Here is a 26494-nt window from a genome sequence, read left to right as displayed (position 1 = left end):
TCTCAGCTCCACTGTGTCCCTGGATACAGCCCAAGCGACCATACTTGAGTGACGCTTAAGAAAACCGCAGGAAGGGGCTGGGGTGGGGACACTTCCAGTCGTGAGTCAGCGAAGCTGGAGAGTGTGATGTGCCGTGTGGTGAGGACAGTCAATCGCACCGCACTGTACACCGGAAGTTTGCTGAGAGCAGCCGTAAGCCTTCTCCCCGCACACAGAGAAGTAACTGTGCGAGGCGACGAACCTGACCACGGGAATCATTCCACAATGTGTACGTATGTTAAATGTACACAACTTTGTCAAGTACACCTCAGTGAAGCAGAGGGAAAACCCAGCAGAGGCCAAGGAACACTACATTGCCGTTACAATCATGAATAAGGCCCAGGCAAACGCTCCTGGCTACCGAGGGCACCGCAGGACGGCAATGAGAAATCGCCGGCACGGCACGCGTATGGCTGTTCAGCGGAGGTGGAGGTCCTCATTGAAAAGGGAAGTGACTCTGAGTCAGCTCGCCCTGGACAGAGGCCGCCCCTCACTACCTCCCAACCCCACCCAGTAGCCAGGCCCGGCCAGACACGCGAAGCGTGGACACGCAGGGGGCCCGCTGACCAGAGTCACCTTTGACATCGGCTATACAAGCCCAGACAGCTCTGCCTGCCTGCGCCTGATGCGCCTGCTAACTGCGTGTCCATGTGCCAAGGACGGAGCACAGTCCCCCCAGGCCCTGACCCCCAGTGGCACACCGTCACTGGGAGGCCCCAGGTGTCTGCGGGCACCTCCCCCTCGCGCGAGTCCACGTGCAGTTGGTTCGGGAAGCACCGTCCAGACCCCCCGAAACAAAGCACTCCTGTCCAGCTGGCTGCGCCCGCACTCAAGGCCCTCCCGGCCACTGACGGGGCCTACGCATCTCTGTCACCTCGATTAAGGGAAGGCGGGCCCCCGGGGTCCTGCCCCGGACCCACGGAGACCCCCAGTGTGTCCCAGCGGGGTCCAACCTGCCCTCAGCCCAGAGGTGAGCGGGCAGGGAGCCCCAGCGCCCTCCTTGCCCGCCGTCATCTTCCAACGAGGGGCAGAGACGGCAGCGCATCCGGCAGGTGCCAGACCTTGGTTCAGAGGTCAAGGGGTGAAGAGACCACCCTTGATCCTCAGATACAGGCCCTACCCTGGGACAGGACACGACCCGTGAGCACAAGCCGGAGGACAGGTCCAGGGCCCCAGACAGACAGCCACGCTGAGCTCAGCCCCAGCTTTCCACCCACGCCACTGGGCTGCGGGCCGGGACGCTATCTCCACACACCTGCTCAACTTCTGATCCCCTCAAGGAGCTCTCATTTTTTCTACGGAAATCGAAGTACCTGGTTTTCAAACTATCCTTGTGTTTCAAAAAGGCGGGGGCGAGGCAGTGTAGACATCAGCGGTGGCTGTGGGGAAACAGAGCAGCACCTGTACCCCTGAGACGCTGCACCGTCCACTTGGCCCTCGGAGGGGACAGCAGGGGGCACACAGGGCGGCCCTACGAGCGCGGATCCGACTGCCCGTGTGGCTCACGGCCGAGCCGGAGCACCCACAGAAGGGAAGACAGCCCCAAAGGTAAGCGGCGCTCTGGGCCTCGGGAAGGAGACAGACAAGCAGACTCAGAATGTCGGGGTGATGAGGGCTGGGAGAAGGCCGGGGCAGTCAGGATGGGGGGTGGGCTGGTCCAGGGATGGCGGGGTGTGGGGGGAGAGGGCAGGAGCGCTGGGGACCTGGGGGGCGAGGGTCCAGTCGCAGTGTGATGTTGACATGGCTGCTCTCAGCAGCCCCCACATCGTCTCCAGGGCCCCCTCTTTCACTCGACAGTTCACCTACAGCTCACCTTCTCCTTGGCCTTGGCAGAGTCAGATAACTGGGCCTTGGGTAAAACTGCCTTTCAGAAACAAACAAGAAACAAACAGGCCTCTCTGCAGACTACCAACGTCCATCCAGCTTCCCAGGAACCATCTCTTCTTCCCTCTTTCATCCCAAAGGAAAACGACCCCACGCTCGGCCTAACCACTAGCTTGGCAAATCTGAGAAGGTGCAGCACCAGACCCAGAGCGGCAGGGCAGGACGGCGGCACCGAGGAGGCCGTCCCAGGTCCAGGGGCAGGAGAGCACCCCGACAGGGAAGCATCTTAAAGGGGACAGGGAGCCCCAAGGAGCAAATGTCCCCCTGGAAGGGCAGGGAGTGGAGGCAGCGGAGCCCAGAGGAAGGCTGGGCCTCTGGAAGGAAGGGAAGGGAGCCCAGCCCAAGGGAAGAGGCTACACGTGTGCTCGGGGGACGGACGGTTGGGGAGGTCAGAGGCAGGAGCCAGGAGCTGGGCTGGCCAACGGAGGGTCTCCTGCTGTCCTGGGGCCCCACTGCAGGTGTGTGAGCACCAGAGAGACAATCAGGCTGCACCCACTGAAAAGAGAGAACTCGGTGACATCCACCATGTTGGCAATCATCAGGACAGGACACCAAGACCTCAATGTCCCACGTCAGCAGAACCCCACTCACCCCCAGGCCTCCCAGCAGGTCCCAATCTCCAATTCCAGCCACCCACAGCCCTCTGCGCCCCTGGAAAGCCCCTCCAGGCCCACTCGCTGGGCCCGCAGGAGAAAGCCTACGCTCCCTCCAGGGCCACCAAAGGCTCCCCAGCCTGAGCGAGCCCAGCACCCACCCAGCTCTCAGGCCACCAAGCAGCCCAGCTGAGCCCCCAGGCTGGGTGCCACCCTGTCAACTGCAGGGCCACTCAGCCACCCTCTCCACCGAGACTCTGAGCCTCCGACACCTGCACTGCCTCAGGGAGCGGGGTTGGGGGAACAGAATGATCCCCCGAACCAAGGTGCTGATGGGCCTGGCTGTGGGGCATCAGGCTTGGGAGAGGAGGGGCTCGGACCCAAGGCTCCAGCTTGGCAGGACACAGGCCAAGCAGGCACACCACCAGCCAGGAGTGCAAATGCTTCACTGGGCTGGGAGGTCAGGTGTGAAGAGGGAGAACGGGACCTGGGGTCTTGGACCCGGCCTAGGCCAAACTGGCACCCAAGAGCTGGGTCATTGAAGGAAAGAAGATGACGTGATCAGGCCTGAGAATCTGGACCACAATAATAAGAATGCTGCCAAAGGGCCCACGCTCTACAGTGACCCTCGCAACTGACATCCCCAAAGTCTCCCTGTAAATTACACGTGTGCACATACACACGTGTGCATACTCAATGTATTACATAGCTACTATTATATTAACTTAGTATAGAATGTTACATATAGTTATTGTATATAAATGATGTTAATATGTATATATACATATATTTTACGTATCTGCATACATGTATAGCTATTGTATATACAAATATTTGTCTCTCCCCATCTTTTCCTTTAGAGCTGGCAAATGTTAGAATGATAAGAAGCACCTATCTTTAAAAAAATCTAATAGAACTGATGTTTAATGCGTACAGAGTATGAGTTTTCCAAGATGAAGAAGTTCTGGAGGGCTGTTGTACAACAACGTGAATTCACCTGACGCCACTGAACTATGCACTTGCTAATGGTTAAGATGCTAAATTTTAGGTTATGTATTAACTACCACAATTAAAAATAATTTTGTTAAAAGCTGGACACGGTACAGGAAAAAAATGGGGTGCAAGAGGATGGTCACGTCCCAGGCCTCGAACGAGTCCCTGGGATAGGCTGCCAAGTGAGGGTCCTTGGCTTCGCGCAGGAAAGAACTCAAGAGCGAGCCATAGTAAAGGGAAAGAAGGTTTATTTAGAGAGACGCACACTCCATAGACAGAGTGTGGGCCTTCTCAGAAGGCGAGAGGTGGTCCCAGGGCATGGGTCATCTTGGAAAGTGAGAGGGGCCCCAAGGTATGGGGGTGGTTAGTTTTTATGGGCTGGGTAATTTCACAAGATAAAAAGTGGGAGGTATATTCTAACTACCTTGGAGAAGGGGTGGGGATTTCCAGAATTGGGGCACCACCCACTTTTTGCCCTTTTATGGTCATGGAGCCTGCGGATGTGTCCTTTAGATGCTCATGTATTACAATGAGTGTATAACCAGGCTCCTGGTCTCCTGGAAGTTGAACCTTCTGCTGTCTTGGGCCTAAGTGGCTCTAACCAGTTCTTGTCATCTCCTGTTCTTCTTCATGGTTGTGTCATTATTTGAATGGTTGTGCCCTGCTCCCTGCCCTTCTGTCTCCTTCCTGCCTCAGAGATTTTAGTCTCATAATGTTATGGGAAGCAGAGGGGCAATGGTCCATCTTCTGTAGCTGCTTCGGGGCTCAATAGGGGCACTGACCCTGCCTGTCAGGGAGTAAAAACCTCAGGATGCCTCATCTAGGGGCCCTGGGGGCAGGACAGCTTCTTGTTTTAAGTCTGTGTGTGGGGCGCAGGGGGGACAGGTATGGGCTGGAATCCTCACAGCCATCACCTTGATGTGGAGCTGTTGTAACCGCTTCCACGACCTTCCTATGAATCGTCTTGATGAAGCACCTGTACAGTAGCATCAGATTATAACAGTAACGGTCTATAAATGACAAAAGACTTAAAAGCCAGGTTAAATATCTTGATTAGAGTGTAATCGATAAAGAAACTTGGCTACAATCACCAGAATTAGGACTGATAACCTTATATACCAGGACGTATCCAAATTTTAGAAACTTCATATAAATTCTAGAATGTCTACCTATATTAATAACATTTACCGGGCCTCCCTGGTGGCGCAGTGGTTGAGAGTCCGCCTGCCGATGCAGGGGATACGGGTTCGTGCCCCGGTCTGGGAGGATCCCATATGCCGCGGAGCGGCTGGGCCCGTGAGCCATGGCCGCTGGGCCTGCGCGTCCGGAGCCTGTGCTCCGCAACGGGAGAGGCCACAACAGTGAGAGGCCCACATACCGCAAAAAGAAAAAAAATAAAAAATAAAAAAAAATAACATTTACCCACGGTATAACCTGAGGCTTATCACTCCTTTGACAATGCTTCCCATGTAATTTAACATATCAAATAATCCCACTTAATATAATATCTCTCTGAGATGTCTCAGGGTTTCTCTTCCACGAACCTTCTACAACTTTCTGTACTGATATTATTTTGTCCCTTATTTTTTTCCATTCTGAAACAACCAGCTCCAGAACAAATTACTCTCTTTTTCCCTTTAACAAATGCATTCCATTCCTCATACTTTCTTCTACTGAAAACACATCTTACTTTCCTGGCATACGGAAATATTTCTTATTTTTCAGCAGCTTTAATTACATTATACAGTTTTAACCCTTAAGAACCTTAATCTCTAGATAAACCAACAAGCAGCAAGTAGTTGTAAACTGTTTGTCATACCCACATTTCCTGACTGGAAAACTTATGTTTTAGTTTTCCTCTCCTAAGGCAAGGTAGGTAAACTCAGACCCACCCCCACCCAGCAATTAATATTCCAATATACATCCTATGTGAAATGACCTAGATAGTCAATGAGTTCTCACCATTTACCTTAGTTTTAGTCTTAAGTTACCAAAATCTGGAGAGACTATTTTAGACAGACACTCCCAAAACATAATTATTTCTATAGAGTTTACCTAAAAGTTCTTATCTCATTTACATTTACTTTCCTTAAAAGTTTTTATCACTTACAAGTTACTTAGTCTCCTTGCTGACAAGTTTGCAACAGATATAATAAGGTCTTATTTGACCTCTAGTAAACCTAGGTACAACAGAAGTGTTGTACTTAACATTGATGACTCTAAAGACATGTACTGTATATGAGTCAAACCACAAGCGTAAGCCACCTTCTAAGCCACCTTCAATACCAGATATCAATTCAGTGCTGAATATTTCCCAGATCACGTGAACCTGAAATGCATTCTGGCCAGACTTGTTTATATTTCTGAGTATTTATATAAGTGCTTAACTTCTTTAAGCCAATTAAATAGAGCTCTTTTATGAATTCGTTTTGGCAATACCACATATCTACAACACACGTATAGATTTGTATAAACATAGAAAACACAGAGACCTCATAGTTCCCATTCCAAAATTTCAGCCATGATTCAGGTGCAACAATGTAAAACCCATCAGTTACAAGGGGTTGGATTCAAATTGGATTTCTAGAAGATGAAACAAATCATGGTCACTTGTCTAGATGACTAAACCCTTTTTACTAATATTTATGGAAAAGATACTTAAGCTTTCTATTTGTCCTTGACAAGTCAAGTTCCAAATCACCTACCCCCTTTCCTGAAATTTGCATCTTAAAAGGATAGGGGAGACAAGAGTTCCCCAAGAAAACCAGGTAGCATATCTGCATCTCAAAGGCATAGAGGAAAGGTTAGTTCCTCCTTGGATGACTTTTTCCCTTAAGGCCAGAAAAAAAAAAAAGTTTTTTTCAGTACTTACAAGTCTCTTACGATAAGCAGGGGAGGTTGGGGAGTGGTAAAAGGATTGGTGGACTTTGGATTACTTCTGGAGCCACACCTCTGGTCCTGTAAAGACTAGATTTGTAAAACAAGGACAGTTTTTTTTTTCCTCAAGGAATTGGATGGTCACCTCAATGATTATCAAAGGACTGACACACCCATTCACCTATGTTGGAAAGTTTTACTTTCCCTCAATTACCTTAGGGGAGAAGGCCTCCCCCAAAATTCCTATCCGACTCTGAATATCAGCTATGGTCAGTTTTGTCAGATGGTGGCCTCCCATTTTGGTAATCTACTTACAAACATTTTTGAGGATCCTCCTTGGATTTAAGAAATGCTCTAAGGATGGCCTTGGATCTAAGAGGCTTGCCTACAAGCAGTAGGAACAATTTTTAACCCAATTTTCTTTGTGCATTCCATTCCAATCCCATAGGCACCCTCGACCTCAATTTTATAAGCACACAGAGTGGAGGCATTCGTGGTGTTAATGAGTGTCTGGATCTGTCCACCCAAAGATAAAGATACACTGGGTGTCTGGGCGCAGGGAGATGCAGAAGAAAGCAGCCTTTAGTTCTAGCACTGCGAACCACTTTAACAGCCCATAGGTTAAAAACTTAGATGGGATGGAATGGAGACATCCTCTGGCTTGAGACTGAGGCAGGCTCTCCCGGCCAAGAGCAATCTATTTTCTTGGTAAAATTTCCTAGCAAGGAACTGAAGAGAGCTGGGGGGCAGGGTGAATCACTTGGTTTGGGGCCTTCCCTCCCCGCCCCCACTATCATACAGGATTGGGAGGACAAGGGTCCAGGGAGATCAGTCAGCACAGAGTAGACAGCCCCCATATCTAGTAAGAAAATAACTTTCCTACTTGCCACATCAAGGGCTACCCGAGGAGAAATGACCAGGTGTCCTTTGGGAGCCAGGGAAGGTCCCGGGCTCCATCAGTCTTCGGTCCCCTCAGCCATCACTGGTTTGGGAGCCCTGAATCCCCTTCAGGACTAGGGGCAGTCCCGGTTCCAGTGGCCCCTGAAACCGAGCAGGACCCTGTGGGGCTCCTGGGCACGGACGCCTTTCCATGTCCCCCGCTTCTTGTTTGCAGGAACAAGACTCCAGCCTCCATGACCTTCCCTGAGTTCTAAACTGCAGGTTCAAACAGTTGCTAATCAGGGGAGTGAGGGGATGCAGAGACAAGGGAGGAGCAGCCAAGAAACAACAGTGCAGCCCCCTCCTCAAGGGATGCATATAACAATGTATTTGAGCTCTTTACAGAACTAAAACCCCCCAACAAATGCAAGATGTCAGCATTCTTCATTCCAGAGAACATCACAGTTAGATAACCTCATCAAGGGACCACCTTGAGGCCAGATGAAAGGAACCAGAGAAGCTCACTAGGAGGAGACGGCCTGAGGCCAGATGAAAGGAGCGCAGGCCTCTCAAGCACCCTGATTCTTTATCAGCTACTGCGCCCCTGATCCATGGCTATAAACTCCTCACCAAATCCTCCCGGGCTGGGACACGCAGTTTTTCAGGGCACAAGCCCGCTGTGTCCTCCTCTGCCTGGCAAAGCAATAAAGCTATTCTCTTCTACTTCACCCAAAACTCTGTCTCCGAGATTCCATTCCGCACCTGTGCACAGAGGCCGAGCTTTCAGCATCAGCGTCTCATCTGTACATTGGTTCCCAGGGGAGTTTTCCCACACAGGAGGCATTCGCCCTTCCAGTGGCTCTCCTAGCCACACTTAAAACACATCCATCCTTTCTTGGGGAGACAGTGGCTCTGATGCAGGCCTCCTGGATCCTGCCCCCGCCACTGGGCTTCCGTAAGGGAGGGTGACCCTGAGGTGGCGCAGGGGTTAGGGCTGCCGCTAGTAACTGTGCCATTAGCTGTTGTCCCTGAATCCTGTTTGCCTCTTCAACCCTACCTCTTCTCTATCGTTGAACACACCAAAGGCCAAGTCCATGGGCTGATTCACGGGGGTCTGGGGTCTCCAGGTGCCCAGATGGGGCGTTAGGGGTAAATGGTCTGGAAGACTGTCCCTCCTCAGAATTGGGGGGGGGGGGGCGTGTAGGAGTTCCCAGTTGTGGACCTCAGGGAGGTGGTCTCATAAGGGGATCATCTAAAACACCAGGCTCCCGTGGGGCAAGAAGGCACTTTGAAAGGGGTGTGAGCCAGGCACACCCGGCGGGAGTTCTTTAGACCTGGATCTTGGAATAGCGTCATGAACATTTGGACGTATGGGACTTCCCCCCATTTTTGGTTAGTATGTCACGACAAGACAGGGGTCTGATGGTTCTTTGTCCTGGCACTCTCCCAGTGTCCCTGATATCCCAAAAATGTAAGAAGGGAGTATGCTGCCAGGGACCTTACTGGGTGGACCCCCTCAAGGGAGTGTCACAGAGAAAAGTCCTGATGGCAATTTAGGAGATGGTATAATTGGCCTGATCTGTAACAGCCCCTGACTCCTGGGATTTGGGGATTCAGCAGAAAAGGTGTTTAATTAAGTATGGAAAACTGGGCCTGTGGCCATCTGGTCATGAGAAAGGGTCTGTTTGGCAAAAGGAACAGTGGGGTCCCTGCAGGCACCCTGAATCTGTCTGGTGAGCCTGAGAAGGCCCCTTGGATTAGTCAGGGAAAGGAATAAGAGTCAGTGGGAGAAAAAGCAACCAGAGTCCCAGGGCCTGAATCCTTCAGAGAGGGAGGGTGGAGACCTAGGCCCTGAGTCAAATAAATGGACTCCACGGCTGGGGACGAGTACCAGCCACCCTCCACAGAGGGGAGCCACAGCCCAATAAGCAGACTGACATTATGCCCTTTGAGGTCCCTTCCATAGTCACTAGGGCTGTCCCTTCATGGTCACCAGAAAAGATGTTGCAGGAATAAAAATGGGGCACGAGAGGATGGTCATGTCCCAGGTCTCGAGTGAGTCCCTGGGATAAGCTGTCAAGGGAGGGTCCTTGGCTTCGCGCAGGAAAGAATTCAAGAGCGAGCCATAGTACAGGGAAGCAGGTTTATTTAGAGAGATGCACACTCCATAGTCAGAGTGTGGGCCTTCTCAGAAGATGAGAGGTGGCCCCAGGGCATGGGATCATCTGGAAAGTGAGAGGGGCCCCGGAGGTATGGGGGTGGTTAGTTTTTATGGGCTGGGTAATTTCATAGGATAACAAGTGGGAGGAATATTCTAACTACCTTGGAGAGAGGGTGGAGATTTCCGGGAGTTGGGGCACCACTCACTTTTTGGCCTTTTATGGTCATGGAGCCTGTGGGTGTGTCCTTTAGATGCTCATGTATTACAATGAGTGTATAATGAGGCTTGTGGTCTACCAGAAGTCGAACCTTCTGCTATCTATCTTAGGCCTAGCTGGCTCTGACCAGTTTATGTTGTATCCTCTTCTTCTTAATGGTTGTGTCATTCTTTTTATGGTTGTGTCCCCTGTCCCTTTCCTTCCTAAGATATACACACACACACATCCAGTGAATTGCCCAAACTCTTTACCACATGGACGATTTCCCTTCTTTGTCCTCAACTTCACAGAAGCCTGCTGAGTGTCATTCTCCACTGAGCCCTGCAATCCCATTCCAGAAACTAAGGAAATGCACCAAATCTAAACTTCCCAGCGCACAGCGGCTACTTACTATTCATCAAAGGCCACCGTTCGGTGTGATCTCCAGGATGCGACAGAGCAAACGAATGTCTGTGTCCTGATAACCTGAGAAAATGACCGAAAGTGACTAAAACACCTCCCATCCAGCACACACAACATAAAATATATTCGTGGTAACTGAGCTGTCACCTGAACACGTGACAAACATGCAAAGTATGATGAAAGAGGCAGATGCTAAGAATTAAGAATAAGGGTGTTGCCTTCCTGGACTGCCTTTCTCAATCACTACAATGAAGACATGCAGCCAGCTGAAGCTGCAGTGAGAGACAAATGACCCTCGCACTTCAGTTTAGCACATTCTAAAAATACAATTTACAATTCAGCAATATCTTTTCTTTTTATGTAGTCACTACAACACAAACATGCCTCTTTGTTATCTCTAGCTACATCTGCATGCAAAACACGCTCCAGCTAGGAAAATTTAAGTTCTGGAGAATCTAAACCCATTTTTCAAATTTGAAAGGGAGATGAAAAGACAGGGAAAGGAGAGAGTAAAGGTGCATTTTATTCACGTGCAAAAAATGTAACTGAAAGCTGACTTCAGGTCCTCACCCCAACCTGGTAAATGAGGTATGTATAACTTGTCCCCAAGTGGTTTCAAAATGACTCTTTCAGCTATACGACTGTGCAGTAGAACCAAATCCGTCTTGATCCAAAAGCCGTGCCATTTACTTTCATGCTTAAGGGAATGCCAGTATTCTGCCTGCGTGCGACAAGAAGGTTTCTCAGCCTTGGCCCAGGCGACATCCAAATCGCCTCACGGTGAGAACCCTGAAGTAGCCTCTGGCCTGTGCGCCTCTCTGAAGCCACCACCCAGTCCATCAGCACACACAGACTCCGTCCGCTGAGGCTGGCAGCTCCCCATGTTGCCCAGGCCCCCAGGGGAGGCAGAGAGATGCGAGGCTCACACAGACCCACGGTCAACAGGCCCTGATCTCACCCGAGGTCCCCGAATCTCTGTACTCGTCACCGCACAGAACCACACCAACAGTAGCTGGTTTCCCAAGCTAGGCAGGGCATGCACCCACAGAACAGATGAAAATGAGGCACCCTAATTATTAAACTGTCACTGCAAAAGCCGGGAATACCATTTTTTTAGAAAATGAATAGGAGAATTAATGGAATTCTTTATTTGCTTGCATTTGTGATACTCAGCCTGTCTTTTATTATCAAGGCAGTCATAAAAAAAATGCTTCAGCCACGTATGCAAATTAAATCATTAGTATTTTTCCCAATTACAGTTAACTGCGTATTTGTATTGCTGATCTCTTCTCTCCCAATTTCGTTCCCTTAATATCAGTGATATCGGAAATGCTTTAATAAAACAATCTCAGGCAATACAAGAGAAATCATCTCTATTACACACTTCTCCGATCCTACAGCTGCAGGACCACCCGGTAGTGACCTAGATCAGTCACCCAAGGATTGGCTACACCCCCGGAGCCGCAGGGCTCTCATTTCTGTGGGTCCAACAAGAGCTTGAGCACAGAGGGCCACGGGCAGGGGGTCTCCCTGGCTCCTTCCCAGAGCCGCCCCGCCCCCCAAAATGGGAGACAGGGCCCAGAGCTCCCCTAGGCAGGTGGGTCCAGACGAGGAGAAGCGAGCCCACCCCAGGTGGGAGCTTTCTGTAACAGCTTCTACTTTATCTAAGAAATCAGGTGAGACGTGCATTCTGCTGCAAAATGTTATATGCATGCATCCATGTTATATGCATGTTTGTTTTAATGTTAAGGAGCTTTAGGTAAGTGTCCAGCTCATGGATTTCACCCCCTTCTGGCCAGTCTTCCGATGCCCAAGAAGACACGCCCACTTCCTGTGGCCACGCCCCCACCTGATCCCGCCCAGCAGCTTCCAGGGGCCCACCTTCCCTGCAGCGCCCTCACCGGCCAGAGGTCCTGCCCTGCTCTGAGCCTCGCTAAGCAGACCCCCGTCACTCACACTGCAACTCTGAGGTTTGCCAGTTTGTGAGCAAACTTCCCCGTCTACCAGCTAGGATCCCGAAAGGACGAGAATAAGGCTGGCAGTTGGGAGACTGAGCCAGGATTGGAGAACAGATGTGATGGAGGTCAGGCCAGGGCCAGGGACCAAGGCAGGGCCAGGGACCGGGAGCCAGAGCAGGGCCAGAGGCTTGGGGGCAGGCACAGGAATAGGGGCCGGAAGAGGTGCCTCGGCACCTGGCTTCTCCAAAAATCAGAAAACTCCACAGCACGTACACAGTCCACAGCGAAGCAACAAAGAAAAGTTCGTATTCCAGTCCAACCACTGAAAGATGGTCTGATAACCAATTACAATTTATTCCTTTCTCCTCCACCTGAAGCCCCAGGAACACCAACTCCGCAGCTCAGGGAGCAGCCGCGAGCCCCGGCACTGAGGGCCCAAACTGTGCGAGCAGGGAGTTAGAGTGGTCACCGCTGTAAGACTAAAGACCAAAGATGGGGGGCGGTCACCACCAGAGCCAGATGAGAGCGTCCCGGCCAGGGGAGGAACCATGTGACATGGGTCCACTGCCACCTCCTCGAGGACTTGTGGGTTGAGGGATGCAGGGGAAGAGGGGCACCCCCCACTGGCGGGCTCGGAAGATGATGCAGGTCCCATGGGAGCTGGGGGAGGGTGCGGGGCCGGGGACCTGGGTGCCTGGCTGATCGACAGGCCCAAGCCCTGCTGCAGCTGCCCTGGTCACTTGGGACGCACCTCGGGACCAGCCTGAGCCCTGGAACGTGGCGACACAACTGCAAGACAAGAGAGCTGCTGCCGAGGGCCCGCCACACGGCAGCTGCGGGAGCGGCTGCTCGACCTTCCCGAGAACCAGCAGAGTCTGGAGGCGGGAGAAGCATATCCCAGGGCAGCGGGCAGCCTGGCCTCAGACGTCCCAGACCGACGGAGCCCCCGGCCCTCTGCTGGGACAACACTCAAAACTCACGGGCCCGAGAAAGCCCAACTTGCAAGGATCAAAAAACAAAGTATCTCCGCTAAGAGATGAGGAACCGGGTGAGAATTGCACTCCACCGAGGGAGGATTTCATCACCCCAACCGCCATCAGATGCACCCTCATTCCAGAAACTCTGCTGTTCCTCATTAAGCGGGGGATGGCCAGAGGTGAGCAGCTCGAGCCAGCCCGACAGGGATCCCAAGAGGGGATGACTTTCCCAGTTCACAGAGCTCGCACGTGTGCACGTCTGCTTGTGTGCATGCGTGTGCATGTGTGCACACATGTCCTGTGTGCAGGGGAGGGTGCCCTCGCCAAGGCTACACATCCCAGAACTTAGCTGTGAGCTGAAGAAGATGCGAAGCGGAGGGCACGGGTAACAGACGGCCCAGAGGAGGTCACCCGCTGCAAGGGCTGCCCTGCCCCCGGCCCCGGGGCGGCCCCACCCTCCCAGGCTCAGAGGCCACCTCCAGCTTCCCTCCGCCATACTGGCTGCTGGTTCCTCACACTGTCTGGCAGGGCTCTTCCCGGCAAGGAGCACAGGGCCAGCCCCACCAACTTGATGCCCAGGAGAGCCTCCATCTCCAGCCCCGGTGAAAGGCCCCCCTTCCCCAGAAGGAAAACCTCCGAAAGGGGGTGGTGCAGGTCTGAAGTCCTCTGCCTCTCGCTCTGGCTGGGCCACCTTCCACCCCTGGGGACGTGAGTCTGTACCAGGCCTGCGCCCCCAGCAGTCAGGGTGTCACACTTAATCCTCACAACACGCTCTGACCATGCAGCAGAGGAAACAGAGGCGAGGGACGGTGGGTAAACGCCACAGAGCAGCTTGGCCGCACCAGGACACGCATCCGGGCCCCTTTCCATGACGCCAAGCCCCTCACCACCCTGCTTTTGCAACCCAGCAGTGCATCCCAGCATGAGGCCTGCGCTTCCTGCCTAGGGGTGGGCAGCTTTACTGTGTGTTCCAACTTGTGCATACACAGAAAGGCAAGGGCTCAGAGCGCCGCCTGGCTCAAACCTCAGTCCCCACCGCCAAGCTACCTGCACCGGGTGTCAGCTTCCCAGCAGTCAGCTGGGAGTGGTAAGGAGAGCCAAGCCGCAGGGGCGCAGCGCGCTAGCAGAGAGCATTCAACAGCAGCACAGAGCCCGGCACTAAAGACGCACCGCAGGACACCGGTGGGAGTCCCCAGCCGGCGGCACAGGAACTAAGCAAGGCCAATGGAGCTTCTTCCTCTCGCGCCGCACCGCAGGTCTGGGAGCCGGGCCTTCCACCTCGTCATCTTACCCGACCTGAGCCCGAAAACATCCCTCCACGACAGAAATTCTCGTGCCCACTTTGCAGATGGGAGGACTGAGGCACAGGGAGACTGAGGCTGTGGAGCCCAGATCTGTCTGAGCCTCTGGCCCCTGCACACGGGCAGATGTTACCAGCGGGGCTCGGCCGACACGCCCTGCACTGTACCTTCTCAGGACACCCCGGCAACTGCCCACCTCTGCCCAGGGCAGGAAAGCTGACGTGGGCTCAGCCCCTCCCCAGAGCATCCTCAGACACTGCACTGGGCCTCTCAGGTTGCCTGGAATCAGCCCTGAGGGCAGCGGGTCAGTCAGCTGGCAGGGCCCAGTCCCCTCTGTCTCGTGGCTCCACTGCCCCCACTCTAAGGGCTTCTCCACGAGACTGTCACATCCTGCGGAGGGAGAGACCAGAGGACTCGCCCTGATGAGCTTCTGTCACCTCTAACCCACCCTGCCAACTGGCCAGCTGCCCCTGACCTCCAGGGCCCAGGGTACGACCAGGAAGAAGGAAATGCCAGGAGACTAGGGGGCCCACGTCCACTGCCACAGAAGGCCTGGTCGAGGCCTCACGTCCAGACCCTCCTGAGCCCTCTCCTCCCCCCTCGGTGAACGGGGACCAGCTCCCTCCAGAGCTGCCGCAGGATTCCGTGAGATGGTCTGTGAAATGGTCGGCATGGCCCTGCGCACAGTGGGCCCACACGAAAGGCCATTCTGGAACCGAGGCCGGGGCTGCAGAGAACAAGGGGCCCCGTGGAGGGCGCTGCCCACCGGTTTGCACCTCAGCGTCGGTCCCCTCCCTCTCCTTCCCACTACCAGCGACTGCCCTAGGAGGGAAGCTGACTACCCAGCCAGCTTCTGGAAGAGGCTGAGCCACTCAGCGCATTCCATACCCTTGACCAAAGTGACAGTTCAGCGTGGACCAGGGACCTAAGCCAAACCAAGCAAAAGTGAAGGACGTTTTGCTGAGGCGAAGATGCTGCCTGTCCTGGCAGGCAGGAACCAGCAAGTGTGTAGTCCTGCGAGGAGCTGGCGGGGCCCCCTCCGGACCAGGAGGCAGACTCTCCCAAGACAGGGGAAAGAAACAAGGTCTTGATGAGGCCGCAGAGGAGCTGGATCAAGCCCTGCCTGAACCCTACATTCACCTGCACTTTCCCAGGAAGCAAGTCAGTCAATTCCCTGCAGCACACAGTGCTCTCTGAACCTGCCATGGAGAGATCCCTTCTAATGGAGAGCTACCAGAAACATCTTCCTGCTCAACACTGAGAGCTGCTCACAAAAATATCCGGTTAAAGTGTAGGTCCCATGATCCCAGGGAGGACACAACCTGATCCTGGCCTGTTTCTCCATCCACCAGAGGCCACCCGATCCTACAACACGGTCACCTGCCCCCCCAGCCCCCCGCATACACACCCACAGAGCCACCCATGGAGGGCTGCGCCCATGGAGTGCCAGAAGCACCCAGCCTCTCCCGTCTCTAAATCCTACGCTGCCCTCCTCCTGGGAGCACTGCCCCTTCACCCTGCCACCAGGAGCCGGCCCCACGTCTCCACCCACGATCTGAGCACTCAGGCCACGCAGCTTTCCTCGAGCCACTTACTGCCACGTGGGGCAGCCTTCTGAGGCCAGCTGCAGGTGAGGGGCATGCTGTCCTTAAGGAGCCCTGCTGGTGCTTGATAAACAACAGTGAAGAGGAGGGGAAACGAGCAAACTCGCTACTGGGTTCGTAGCACACATTCACACCATCCCAGGACGCCCCCTTTTCTGGACACCAGGAAGCACACGGACAGCAAAGATGGTGCAAGACGCCCATCACCCTGTTCACGGATCACCCTCGGGGCGGGACCTCAGCACCTCCGACCCAGGGACAAATCACACTGCAGCCACAGCCCAAGTGCAGCAGGGCAGCCACTGCCCCGTCCAGGCCCCGTGCGCCGAGCGCCTAACACGCAGGGCGGCGCCCTCGGAGCTGAGGGTGCTCCATGCACAGTTGAAGGGATGCTGCTGAGCCTTCAAGAACGGGGTCTCTGTGAGCTACGAACGAGCGCCTGCGAGGACAGACACAGAAAACAACTCACCCCCAAGTGTGACCGAGGTCCTTCGGGGAAGCACTCACCTGGCCGTGACTTCAGCAGGTGCAGGCGCGGGGGTCAGGGTCAGGGACTCCTGCAGCCACCAACCCTCCCCTTGCAGACGACATCCCACCTGAGACCTGCCCGCAGAAATGGGGAGAGGCTCGTGCGCCCACCATCCCCTTTCGGCCTCCAGGGAGGGGCCCTCCTCCCATCCTCCTGGAGAGACAGGCAACAGCAGCCAGGTGAGGTCACAGGGAAGCTGAGCTCTCAAGCCTGGCCTGCCTCAACACCCGCGTTCTTCCCTCGGCACCCCCAAGCCTCGGAAAGCAAAGCACCTATGTCTGCGGAAACCCTCTCGTACATTGCAGGCCAATCAGCGCCACGATAAACAGAATTAACACGTCCACAAGCTAGACCCTTGGCCCCACACACATAAGGCAACCCGAGGAGCCACAAGGAGAAGACGGCCCCTGAAACAAGAGCAGACAGAGGCCCACCTCGTGCCTCCTTGCTCTTTCAGCTCCGTCCCCTCCACCCTCAGAGGAATTCTGAAAACCATAGCTCCGCCAACATGCAACCCACGTTTGGATGAACACAATCCACTCCGACACAGGAGGACATTCTTATTCAGGGAAGGGTTTAGGGGATGCGTTTTAACACTACTGTTTGTTAACTCCAAATCCCAAAAGGTCAGCTCTCCGTCAGCCCCGGGAGGTGAGATGGATGCTCCTCCAGTGGGGCCGATGGCTCGGGCCGCTGGGGCAGAGGAGGCCGCCTGCAGCTGCCCGGACCAGCCCGTGCTCCTTGGGGGCTCTCAACACTGAGAATGTCGCAGGTCGACTGCTGCCCAGGCTGACGGCGGGCGGGCGGGGGGGGAGCGGCAGGGGATGCGCTCAGGCTGCTGCAAAACTGGCCAGACCTGGACCATAAAAGTGAAAGGAAAACAAGGCGCTTGCAAGGAAACAGAATTCGGCACTTAAGTGCCCCTGTGACGCGTCCTTCAGTGGGTCCCTCCAACCCAGAGGGCCGGGAAGGAATTACAGCACAGCCCCTAACGCTGGCAAAGTAAGGTTTTTCCAAAGAATGGGACTGAAGCCTCCTCTTACGGCCTTTTCAGTGCAAAATCCTATGTGAATTTTATAGCAGCGAGGGTTTTGATCCACTGTGGCGCTTCCCGACGCTTCTTTAAGACTCTTTGTAAAGGTCCACAATGGCCGAGAGCCACACTCCTGGAGAGGGGTTATACTCTTAATTTTCACTCATCAACCACAGGCCCCTGCCCTGGAGGGTCACAGGCCCCGGTGGACAACTCCACTCCCACCCCCAGTGCCCACGGCCCCAGAGGTGGAGTGCGGGCAGGCTCATCAGGCCCCTTTGACCCCTCAGCCCTCGTGGGGCTGGAATGTCAGATCTGCGGGGAGCCCTGAGCATCACCTTGGAAGACCTACACCCCTCGCCAACTTGCTCATTGCCCTTCACCATGTTCTGACAACCTGCTGGGGCCCTGCTTCAGTCAAGGCACCCGATGACACAGTGTCTTCCAGGAAAGCCCCTGCGGGGAGCTCAGAAGCAGGTTTTCACTCCTAATGGAGGAGAAGCTGGCTCAAGTCCCTTCCAGAATGTTCCCAACACTGACCCCCGGGGTCCGAGTCCTGACAGCTACTCTAAGGAGTCCCGGACCTAGAAGGGGGCTCTCAGTCACACTGGCGGAAGGAAGGAAGGGGGGAGGGAGGGAGGGAGGAGGGGAGGAGGAAGAAAGGAGGGAGGGAGGAGGGGAGGAGGGAAGGAAGGAGGGAGGGAGGGAGGGAAGGAGGGAGGAAGGGGGAGAGGGAGGGAGGCAGGGAGGAAGGAAGGAAGGAAGAGCCACCTCACTTGAGGATACTCCAGCCCCCCTTGCCGTGGGCAGCCCTAGCTTCTTGCCAGAGCCTGGGGGACAGCGCCATGCTGCAAGCACGTGCTCCAGAGAGGGGCCGGCTGGGCCACAGGCCGTGAGGGCCTCAACCAGGTTAGACCAGCAGAGGCCAGGCACGTGGCACCTCCCGGGAAACAGCAAGCACAGAGGGTCAGAAGCCTTGACTGCGCATAAGCAGCCTGCACACACATGAAGCGACAAGGCAGTCAGCCTGTCCGTCGGTCCAGCTCATCCCTCCTCCCGCGCTGCGGCCCTGGAGCCCTCAGGGCCAGGCCACCATCAGGCCCGACGGCCTTTCCACCCTGTGGCAGCCCCGCTGCTCTGGCTGAAGAGGACCACGCTCCATTCCCAGCCCTCCTGTCTCCCCTCATCTGAGCCTGGCTCCTCCACCCCTGCTGCCCGTCACAGGCCCCCCGCCCCCCAGCCTCCCACGGCCTGGTGCACCTGTGTGTGGTTATCCCCACGCCTACCCCATCCCCATCGACGTCTAAGCTCCTTGCGGCTCAGGGCTTCCTGCCCGAGACGGGGCCACAGGGCCTGCCTCTGCCCACCCCAGCGCAGGAGCATCTGTGCAACTCCTCCGCTCTCACGGAAGACTTCCTACATGCGTTAGGTGCGGGCTTAGTATTTGCAAAATTATAACCGACCAATCAGAAACGTTTAAGAGACAGGTTCCCTACCACCGCCACTGCCAGGGCTCCGCCACCCAAGACAGGCCGGTGGGAGTGGCAGGGGGGGAGCCACCAAAATTTCTCTTCCCAAGTTTGCGGAAGACCCGCCACAGCCAACAGCGGCACGCGCACCAGCTGATGGTCGCTTCCGCGAGGTCGCACGGCTCCGCCTACACGGGCAGGACCGCACTCCCACCGGGGAGGCCCGCTCAAGGCTTCCAGGCCCTAAGAGCTGCCCAACTTTCGCAAGCTCAAGCACGGACCCAACAAAAGCGCTTGACCTATGCAGACAGGATACCTCATAAACAACAGTAAACTAACACAGCCTGACATTCGCATGTTTAAACAGAGTGGACTCCAAAATGTTTACAGACGTGACCACAGGAAGGCATCATGTCAAAACTATGAGGTGAAATAAGAAATGATTAAATCACGTCATTAATGCCAATTTGAAACAAGCAGGGGAGCGGCTGGCCACCTGGAACACCGGCACCCTGGGCGATCCGGCCGAGGGAGGAGCCATGCGCACTGGCTGGGCCCCACCCCACGCACAATGGCCCCATTTGCCACTCGATGGCTGGGTGTTTAAGGCCCTTCTTCCCCTCGTTCCTCTCTGCATCACAAAACCCACTTCAGTTGTATTTATTGCAGCTACTTAAAAGCACATAATCTCCAAAATCAGAACCTAGAAGTTCCCAGACTGAGGCAGAAAGGAAGCAGGCAGATACCCAGAAGGGGCTTGAGGCCAGAGGACCGTGTCCACACCCAGCCTCTCCTCCCAAGGCCTTCGCTGTGCCCTGCCTCCAGCCACGCATTCGTTCATTCATTCAGGCACTGCCAGGCACTGGGCACAAAGCAGGCAGGAGGCCCTCGGGGCCCCTCCACCCCGTGGAGCACCCCCCACACACACTGGTAAGAGAGGTGACATTAAACCACTAATGTCGCAACGAGCTACTGAAATTACAGAAGTGGATCCTGTTGGGAAGGAGTAAAAAGGATGTGACGCCATGTTTAACAGGGGACCAAAGGCTGAGCTTGGATTGAGGGATCAGAGAAGACAGATATGAAGAGAGGAAGTTCCAAGAACTGGAAACAGTGTGTGCAAAGGCCCTGGGGCCAAAGGGGGCTTACTGGAGAGCAAGGAAGCAAAGCAGGTAGGGGCTGAAGCTCAGTGAGAAAGACAGGTGCTATCAGACAAGCCAGGCCTTCCAGGATCCTAAGACATGACAGGGTTTTGAGCATGGTAATGACGGGTACGGCTCTGCCTTGCAAGACCACTTAGGTGTCACGGCAGCACAACCTGGGCCAGAACCCGCCCAGACCCAGGAGGCCAGCACTGCCTTGGAGAGCTTACGAGAGTCAGAGAAACAAATCCCCTAAATTCTTCCAATGTTAAGCATATGTATCAACTTACCAACGACTTGGTTTTCCTCCTTTATAAATACTGGAGTTGAAGAGTATTTTCCCCCCATGGAAATATCAGCCTTTTTAAAAAAAGTATTACTATTAAAAAGTCACAAAGGTTTACAGAAAAATTTATACAATACCAACATGTATAAAAAGACAATGAAAGTCACTCACATCCCATTTTCCTGACACCCCAGAAGGCCACTGTTATCACTTTAGAGACCCAAGTTCTTAAAAACAGAAGGGGTGGATCCTGTTCTGGACCTGCTTTCTTCACTTAACACACTGCACACTTCTGCTGACCTCTAAGCCTGTGCATAGATTTCCACAGGATGAAAATACCACAATGTATTTTATAAGTATCACCTTTATAAATAATGTAGCAATAACATCCTGTATGTACCTGGATATCCATGTGCTTATCATACCCCTTCCTAAGAATAAATTCCAATAAGTAAAATTGCTGGAACAAAAGGAATGATCATTTAAAAATTTGACACATAAAACTTTTCTGGAGAGTAACTAAATAATTAACAATAGCCAAAACTTATATTGTGCTTACTGTGTGCCAGGCCCTATTCTAAGCACTTTCCGTGTATTAACTTATTTAAATTTTACAAAACCCATGTAAGATAAAAATTATTATTATCACCACCAACAGGCGCCATCAAACTTAGCCTATGCTAATATGCTGGGCATAAACAAAATCTTTCAGCTAAATCTCTTTATTAGTAAAGCTAAGTCTTTTTTATTATTAGCCACTGGGATTTGCAGATTTATGTGCTCTGCTCATCATGCAAGAGGGATGCTCATCCTTTTCTTATTGGTTTGCAAAAGCTCTTTACATATTGACTATTGAGCGTATATAGGCATAATACGTTGTAGATTTTTTTTCTCTCACTGTTACTTAACCTCACTTATGGAATCTTTTGACAAAGAGAATTTTCTTTAATTCTTATAATGTTAAATCTGTCGATATTTTCTTTAAAGTTTCTGGCTTGGTGTTAAAGGAGAATGGATTAAGTCAGTGATTTTTCAAAGTTTCTGAAACTCTTCCAAGATAATCCTACAGACAAGAGTGAAGGCCAGCCTAGTCTGGCTGAAGTGGACGTGGGGCACCAGGTGCCCTCCACTACGCTCACCTGCCCCCATGCAGCCTCAGGAGAAGATCCAAGCATGGGACACAGCCAACCCCGGCCAACAGCATTGTTCAGATCCTTTCCAGTTCTACAATGCCACACACAGCACAGAGGACAGCATGAGAAAGCCAGGATTATTTCTCAGACCCTACTGAAACACAGCATCACCTTTGACAGCTCCGACCCCACCCAATGCAACACTAAACCTAAAAGGTATTCCAACCTGTCCTCTTCTCAAAGAGGCTACACTCTCCCAAACACCTCGATGGGCCATGCTGAACTTCAAGTCCGTCAGGGGCCCGGACGCGGAGGCACGGAAGAGAGAGAATCAACATTTGGGACTCAATGCAGCAAGGGGTACCAGATGCTACATTTTCACATCTGTCTCAGGTTCCTCCTCTGCAAAATGGGGGTGGTAGCAGCCACCTCCTGAGGCTGTGGAGAGAGAAAAAGGGGGTACCCATGGCAAGTACTTATGTCAGCTTGTAGCCCCAAGTAGGTGCTCATTAAACAGTAGCTACTGGTCTATGTTACATTTACAGTTGACCCTTGAACAGCCTGGGGGGAAGGGGTGCCGACCCCCCCGCCACAGTGGAAAACCTGAGTTATCAGTCAGCCCTCCGTATCCACAGTTCCACGTCCCAGATTCAATCAACCACAGATTGTACAGTACTACAGTACGAATTGAAAAAAGTGCACAGGTAAGTGGACCTGCACGGTTCAAGCCCATGTTGTTCAAAGGTCAACTGTACAAATATCATGATCTCCCCACCAGGAAAGAGGAAAACTAGTCTGGTTTCCACATCTGCTGCTACAGAAGCTAATCTGTCCCCACGGTGATGTGGAGGGTCGCTGTGGAGGCAGCCTGTGGAGGGCCCTGGCCCTTCCTCCCGGGAAGTGAGGAGAAGGCACGTCAGTCAGGAAAGGCAGCAGAGGGGCCACCCGCTCCCTAAACAGGTCCGCCCACCCCACCTCCTCGCTCACACAAGCCCATGAGGAGAAAATGACCTTACGAACAGAACTCGCTGATCTCAGATCAGTGATGCTTCTCCAAAAGAAACGTTCCGTGAACACATGCTGCTAAGGTGTGAGAAGGTGCAGCACCACTTCTGACACAGGGCCCCTCATCTGACCTGAACCAGAGATGCTGTGCCTTCCTCTACGGCAAGGCCAAAAGCCCTGAGCCCGCTGCACACCAGAGCACACGCTGACTGACAGTCTTGAGACTGAAACCAAGCCCCCTCCAGACTGGCTCCCCAGGCCCCACCCCAGGACCAGCGGGGGCTGCAACCACCAGGGCAGGAACTCGCCCTCTGCCTAGAACAGCGGGGGCTCAGGTTCAGCTTCTCAGGCCGCGGAGTGAGGGAGCATCCAAAGAGGCTGGGCCGGCGTGGACCCCCAGCTGCACAGGCAGTGATTCTGGTCCAGGGACCCAAAGCCCGGCCACAGCCCGTCGCCCCGCGACCCCCAGTGGCAGTTGTCTCCCGTCCTCTGCATGTCCCTCCCTCCCTCCCTCCATCAGGTACCAATCTATTTCTCATGGTAGCTTCCGAGTGATGAAAACCCGGCGTTTTCAATAAAGAACGGTACGGACGAATTCTCCAGGAGTGATGAAATGTTTCTTCTGCTCTGGCAATTACGACGGCAGAAAGTCGCCTTTCCTCGGGTGCCACCCCCAACATCAAAGGATGAGAATTCAAAGCTATTCATGCTGCATTGAAACCTCACAATGCAGCTGGAAAATGGAAGTCGATTACTGGACATAAATATGCAGTAGTTAAAAAGGAAAGAGTTATAACGAAATTCAACTGCAGCAACCCCACAATGTGTGGAAACTTCCAGAACTGGAGTCCTCCTGGGAAACATCAAGAGGGGCATCCTTAGAAAGCAGGTTTCTGACCACTGAGTCAAGATCTGCGCTCAGGTGGCACATGGCCTGGGTGCCATGTTGTTTTGTCCATCTGGCTCCAGCAACAGGGCCCAAGGCCTCTGAGAACATGGCATTGAGAGATTTTTATTTTGCATGGCTGTGAAGCTGCTGACCACAGAACATTCTCTCTTGGCTCAGGGCTGCTTAGGCCACATCTGTCCTTGGTCCCTAGGCCTCGCAGGCCTCCGTGTAGACCACAGTCATCCACCCCCGCACACACCCCCAGCCCAGGGCTCTCCCAGGGGCACTCTTGCTGCCAGCTCCCCTCGAAGGAGAAAGAACTAACCCTAAAGAGGGCAGTGTTACATCTGCCTGCCGCATAAATCCTTCTTTTCTAATTGATTACTGCTCTCTTTAGGAAGGTATGTGATCTTTAAAATAAAAGCCCAGAACACAGAAAGCTATAGAAGTCTAACAATGTGTCAGGGTGTGTGTTTTTAAGGCAGGAAAATACTTCCCTCCCACACAAATGTGAGTTCTGGGGAAAGATGCCACAGATCCAAGGGAGTAGAATATCTGGGAAAGCTTGATGGGTCTTAAAAATAGATAATTGAACACAGATTTTAGAATTCTCAGGAGCTACCTGAAAAAAAGAAAAGAAAAATGAAATCTCACATATTTTTGATATCCAAAACTCCATTCTGATGAAACTTCTAAGAGGGTGGCATTTTGCATTTCCAATTATAATAGAGTAATTGTGTTGCCATAGTTACTGCAAAATTCTGCAATAACTTTTGTTGCTTTGTAATTGCTGTAGTGTATATTTGTGTACAAGCAGCTGAGTTTTGTTAATTCAATCCCTCTCCCTCCCTTCCCACCCCGCCCGCCCAATCACCACCACCACCTTTCCTATCCCCATCCAAAGCACAGAATTATCAGAAGCAACTCAAACTCCAAGCAACCACCATCACATTACAAAAGAAAAAGTGAAACCAAGCCAAGGTGCAAACCCACCAGTATCCCCCCAGTCTTGCTGGGCTGGCGCTGGGCGAGGGCTGTTTACATGTTTACTCCCAGAACCCCTGTGCTTAGGTGGTTTGTGGGAATAAACAGAAAAGCCTAAATAGAGAAAAGAAGGGAAGCAAACTAACTACACAGGCCCTTTCCTCTCTCACCGAGGGCAGGCAGAGCTGCTGCAAGCAATTAGGTAGGTCTCTATAGTAATGCAATTAGGATTTAGTTAAGAAAGTCATTAGTTTTAAAATAACTTGAGTTTAATTTATGCAGCACTTTATTTGAAAATTGTGTCACAGCAGGTCAATTTACAACATGCAATAAAGGAAACATTCATATCAGCTGCTGCAAGTTATTACAAATTTTTGATGTGCATTAAATGAGTACACTGGGTTCCACCCCCGGCCTTTCCAACTGATACGCACGATCTCGCTCTGCTGTAACAGTGTCAAATAATTCAACGCTAAATGTAAATACGAGATAATTTCCTTCTAATTCCATGGTGTGTGCTTGCAATGCCGGGAAACGCGGCTCCCGTCATCTGGGCAGGACGGGGCCGCAGCTCGGCCTGTGGGAAGCCTGCGGGCACCCACTCGGGTCGTGGACACCCCCACCCCTGCCGTTCCGGTCCGGGGCACACACCAGGCGACGGCGCACCCCGCCCGCCAGCCCCGGGAGGGACGTTTTTCTGCAAACTCACAGCCTCGACAAAGTTACATAAACGGCGCCCGCCCGGGCTCGGGAGCCCCCGGCCCACCTGCCGAGGGCTCGGCCTGGACCGGTGCGGACGCCCGGGGCCCGCCGGCCGTCGTGCCCCCGCCCCGCGGCGGCCCTCGCCGGCCGGGGCTGCAGGGAAAGGTCCGGGACGGGCTCCGGCTCAGCTCCGGACACCCGCGGGCCGGCGCCACGCGCGGCCTGGGCGCACGGGCCGGACCGGGCCGGCCGGGCGGACCCCGGCGTCCACCTGCCGGGCTGGGCGGCGGGGGCGTGGAGGCCGGCGGGCGGCCTGCGGGCGGGCGGGCGGGGGGCGGACAATGGCCCGCGGGCCGGGCCGGGGCAGCGCTTACCGCGGCGGCGGCGGCGGCGGGCGCTCTAGCCCAGCGCGGACGCTCCGAGCCGCATCTCCTCAGCCTGCGCCGCCACCACCACCGCGGGCGGCGGGCGGGCGCTCGGGCGGCGGCGACAGCGGGGACGCGGCCGCGGCGCGCCGGGCCCAGGCGGCTGAGGCGGCGGCGCGGGCGGGCGGCGGGCGGGCGCGCGGGCTCGGGCGAGGCGGCGGCGGGGACGGTGCTCCGCGGCGGCGGCCCCACAACCTCCCCTCCTCATTCACAAAAAATTGACCCACGTTGAACCATGATGCTGCTCCCCCCGCCAGCACAGAGCCGAGCGCTGATAGGACAACCCCGACGCCCGTCAGCCGCCCCGGCCCCTCCTCCCCGCCGGCGGCCCTGCAGCCATTGGCCGCGGCGGCCTTGCATCACCTCCCCTCGCGGGCCCCTCCCTCCCTCCCGGTTTCTAATGAAGAGCTCGTCAATTACGGCTCGGCCCCGCCCTCCGCCCTCCCTCCCCGGGCGCCCGGCCGCCCTTCCATTGGCCCGATGGGGCCGCGGGTACCGCCCCGTTTGCGCCCGCCCCTCGGCCCGCGGCAGCCAACCGCAGGCCAGACGCCCTACGAAAGGCAGGGATGCTCCACCCCCGCCCGCCTTCCCGCACCCGTCCCGATCCCCATTGGCTACCGGAGCTGCCAGTCTCAGGGGCGGGGCTATCAGAGGACGCGCCAGGCGCCAGCCGCTGGGCGCTTGGCGGTTGAGAAAGTGCAGGGAGACTGGTCGGGTGGTGACTGTAAACACGGGCCCTGGCGAGCCCCACTCGCAGCCCCCAGAGAGCTGCCCTGCGCCGGCCCATTGGTCAGGGCTGCGTGCCTGCGCGCCTGCTTGGCCCAGGCCGGGGCGCAGGCTGAGGCGGGGAGCCGGTAGACCCCGGCCACGGTCTCCATCTTGGGTACTGGCAGTGGTCACGTGGTGCTGCCTGCTCCCGGAGACGCAGGGATGGTGCGAAGGGCGAGTGCGCAGGCGCGGCGGGCTCCGCCCTGCCCCGCGGCGGGAACGCGGCCTTTGGGGTGGGGGCCGG

General features: G+C 54.5%; 1 protein-coding gene across 4 annotated transcripts in view; it reads right to left on the bottom strand.

Moving 5' to 3' along the window:
- HDAC4 (histone deacetylase 4) overlaps positions 1-25531 on the bottom strand; it is a 289607-nt gene extending 264076 nt beyond the window's left edge. For all 4 annotated transcript variants that reach the window (XM_060106519.1, XM_060106521.1, XM_060106520.1 and 1 more), the window contains exon 1: positions 25432-25531. The gene's annotated coding sequence lies outside the window, so the exon portion shown is untranslated. The remainder of the gene's footprint in view (positions 1-25431) is intronic.
- Positions 25532-26494: the final 963 nt, after the last annotated feature.

This window comes from Mesoplodon densirostris, chromosome 8 (assembly GCF_025265405.1).
Source record: "Mesoplodon densirostris isolate mMesDen1 chromosome 8, mMesDen1 primary haplotype, whole genome shotgun sequence".
NCBI lineage: Eukaryota > Metazoa > Chordata > Mammalia > Artiodactyla > Ziphiidae > Mesoplodon > Mesoplodon densirostris.
This window is presented reverse-complemented; position numbering and strand designations above follow the sequence as displayed.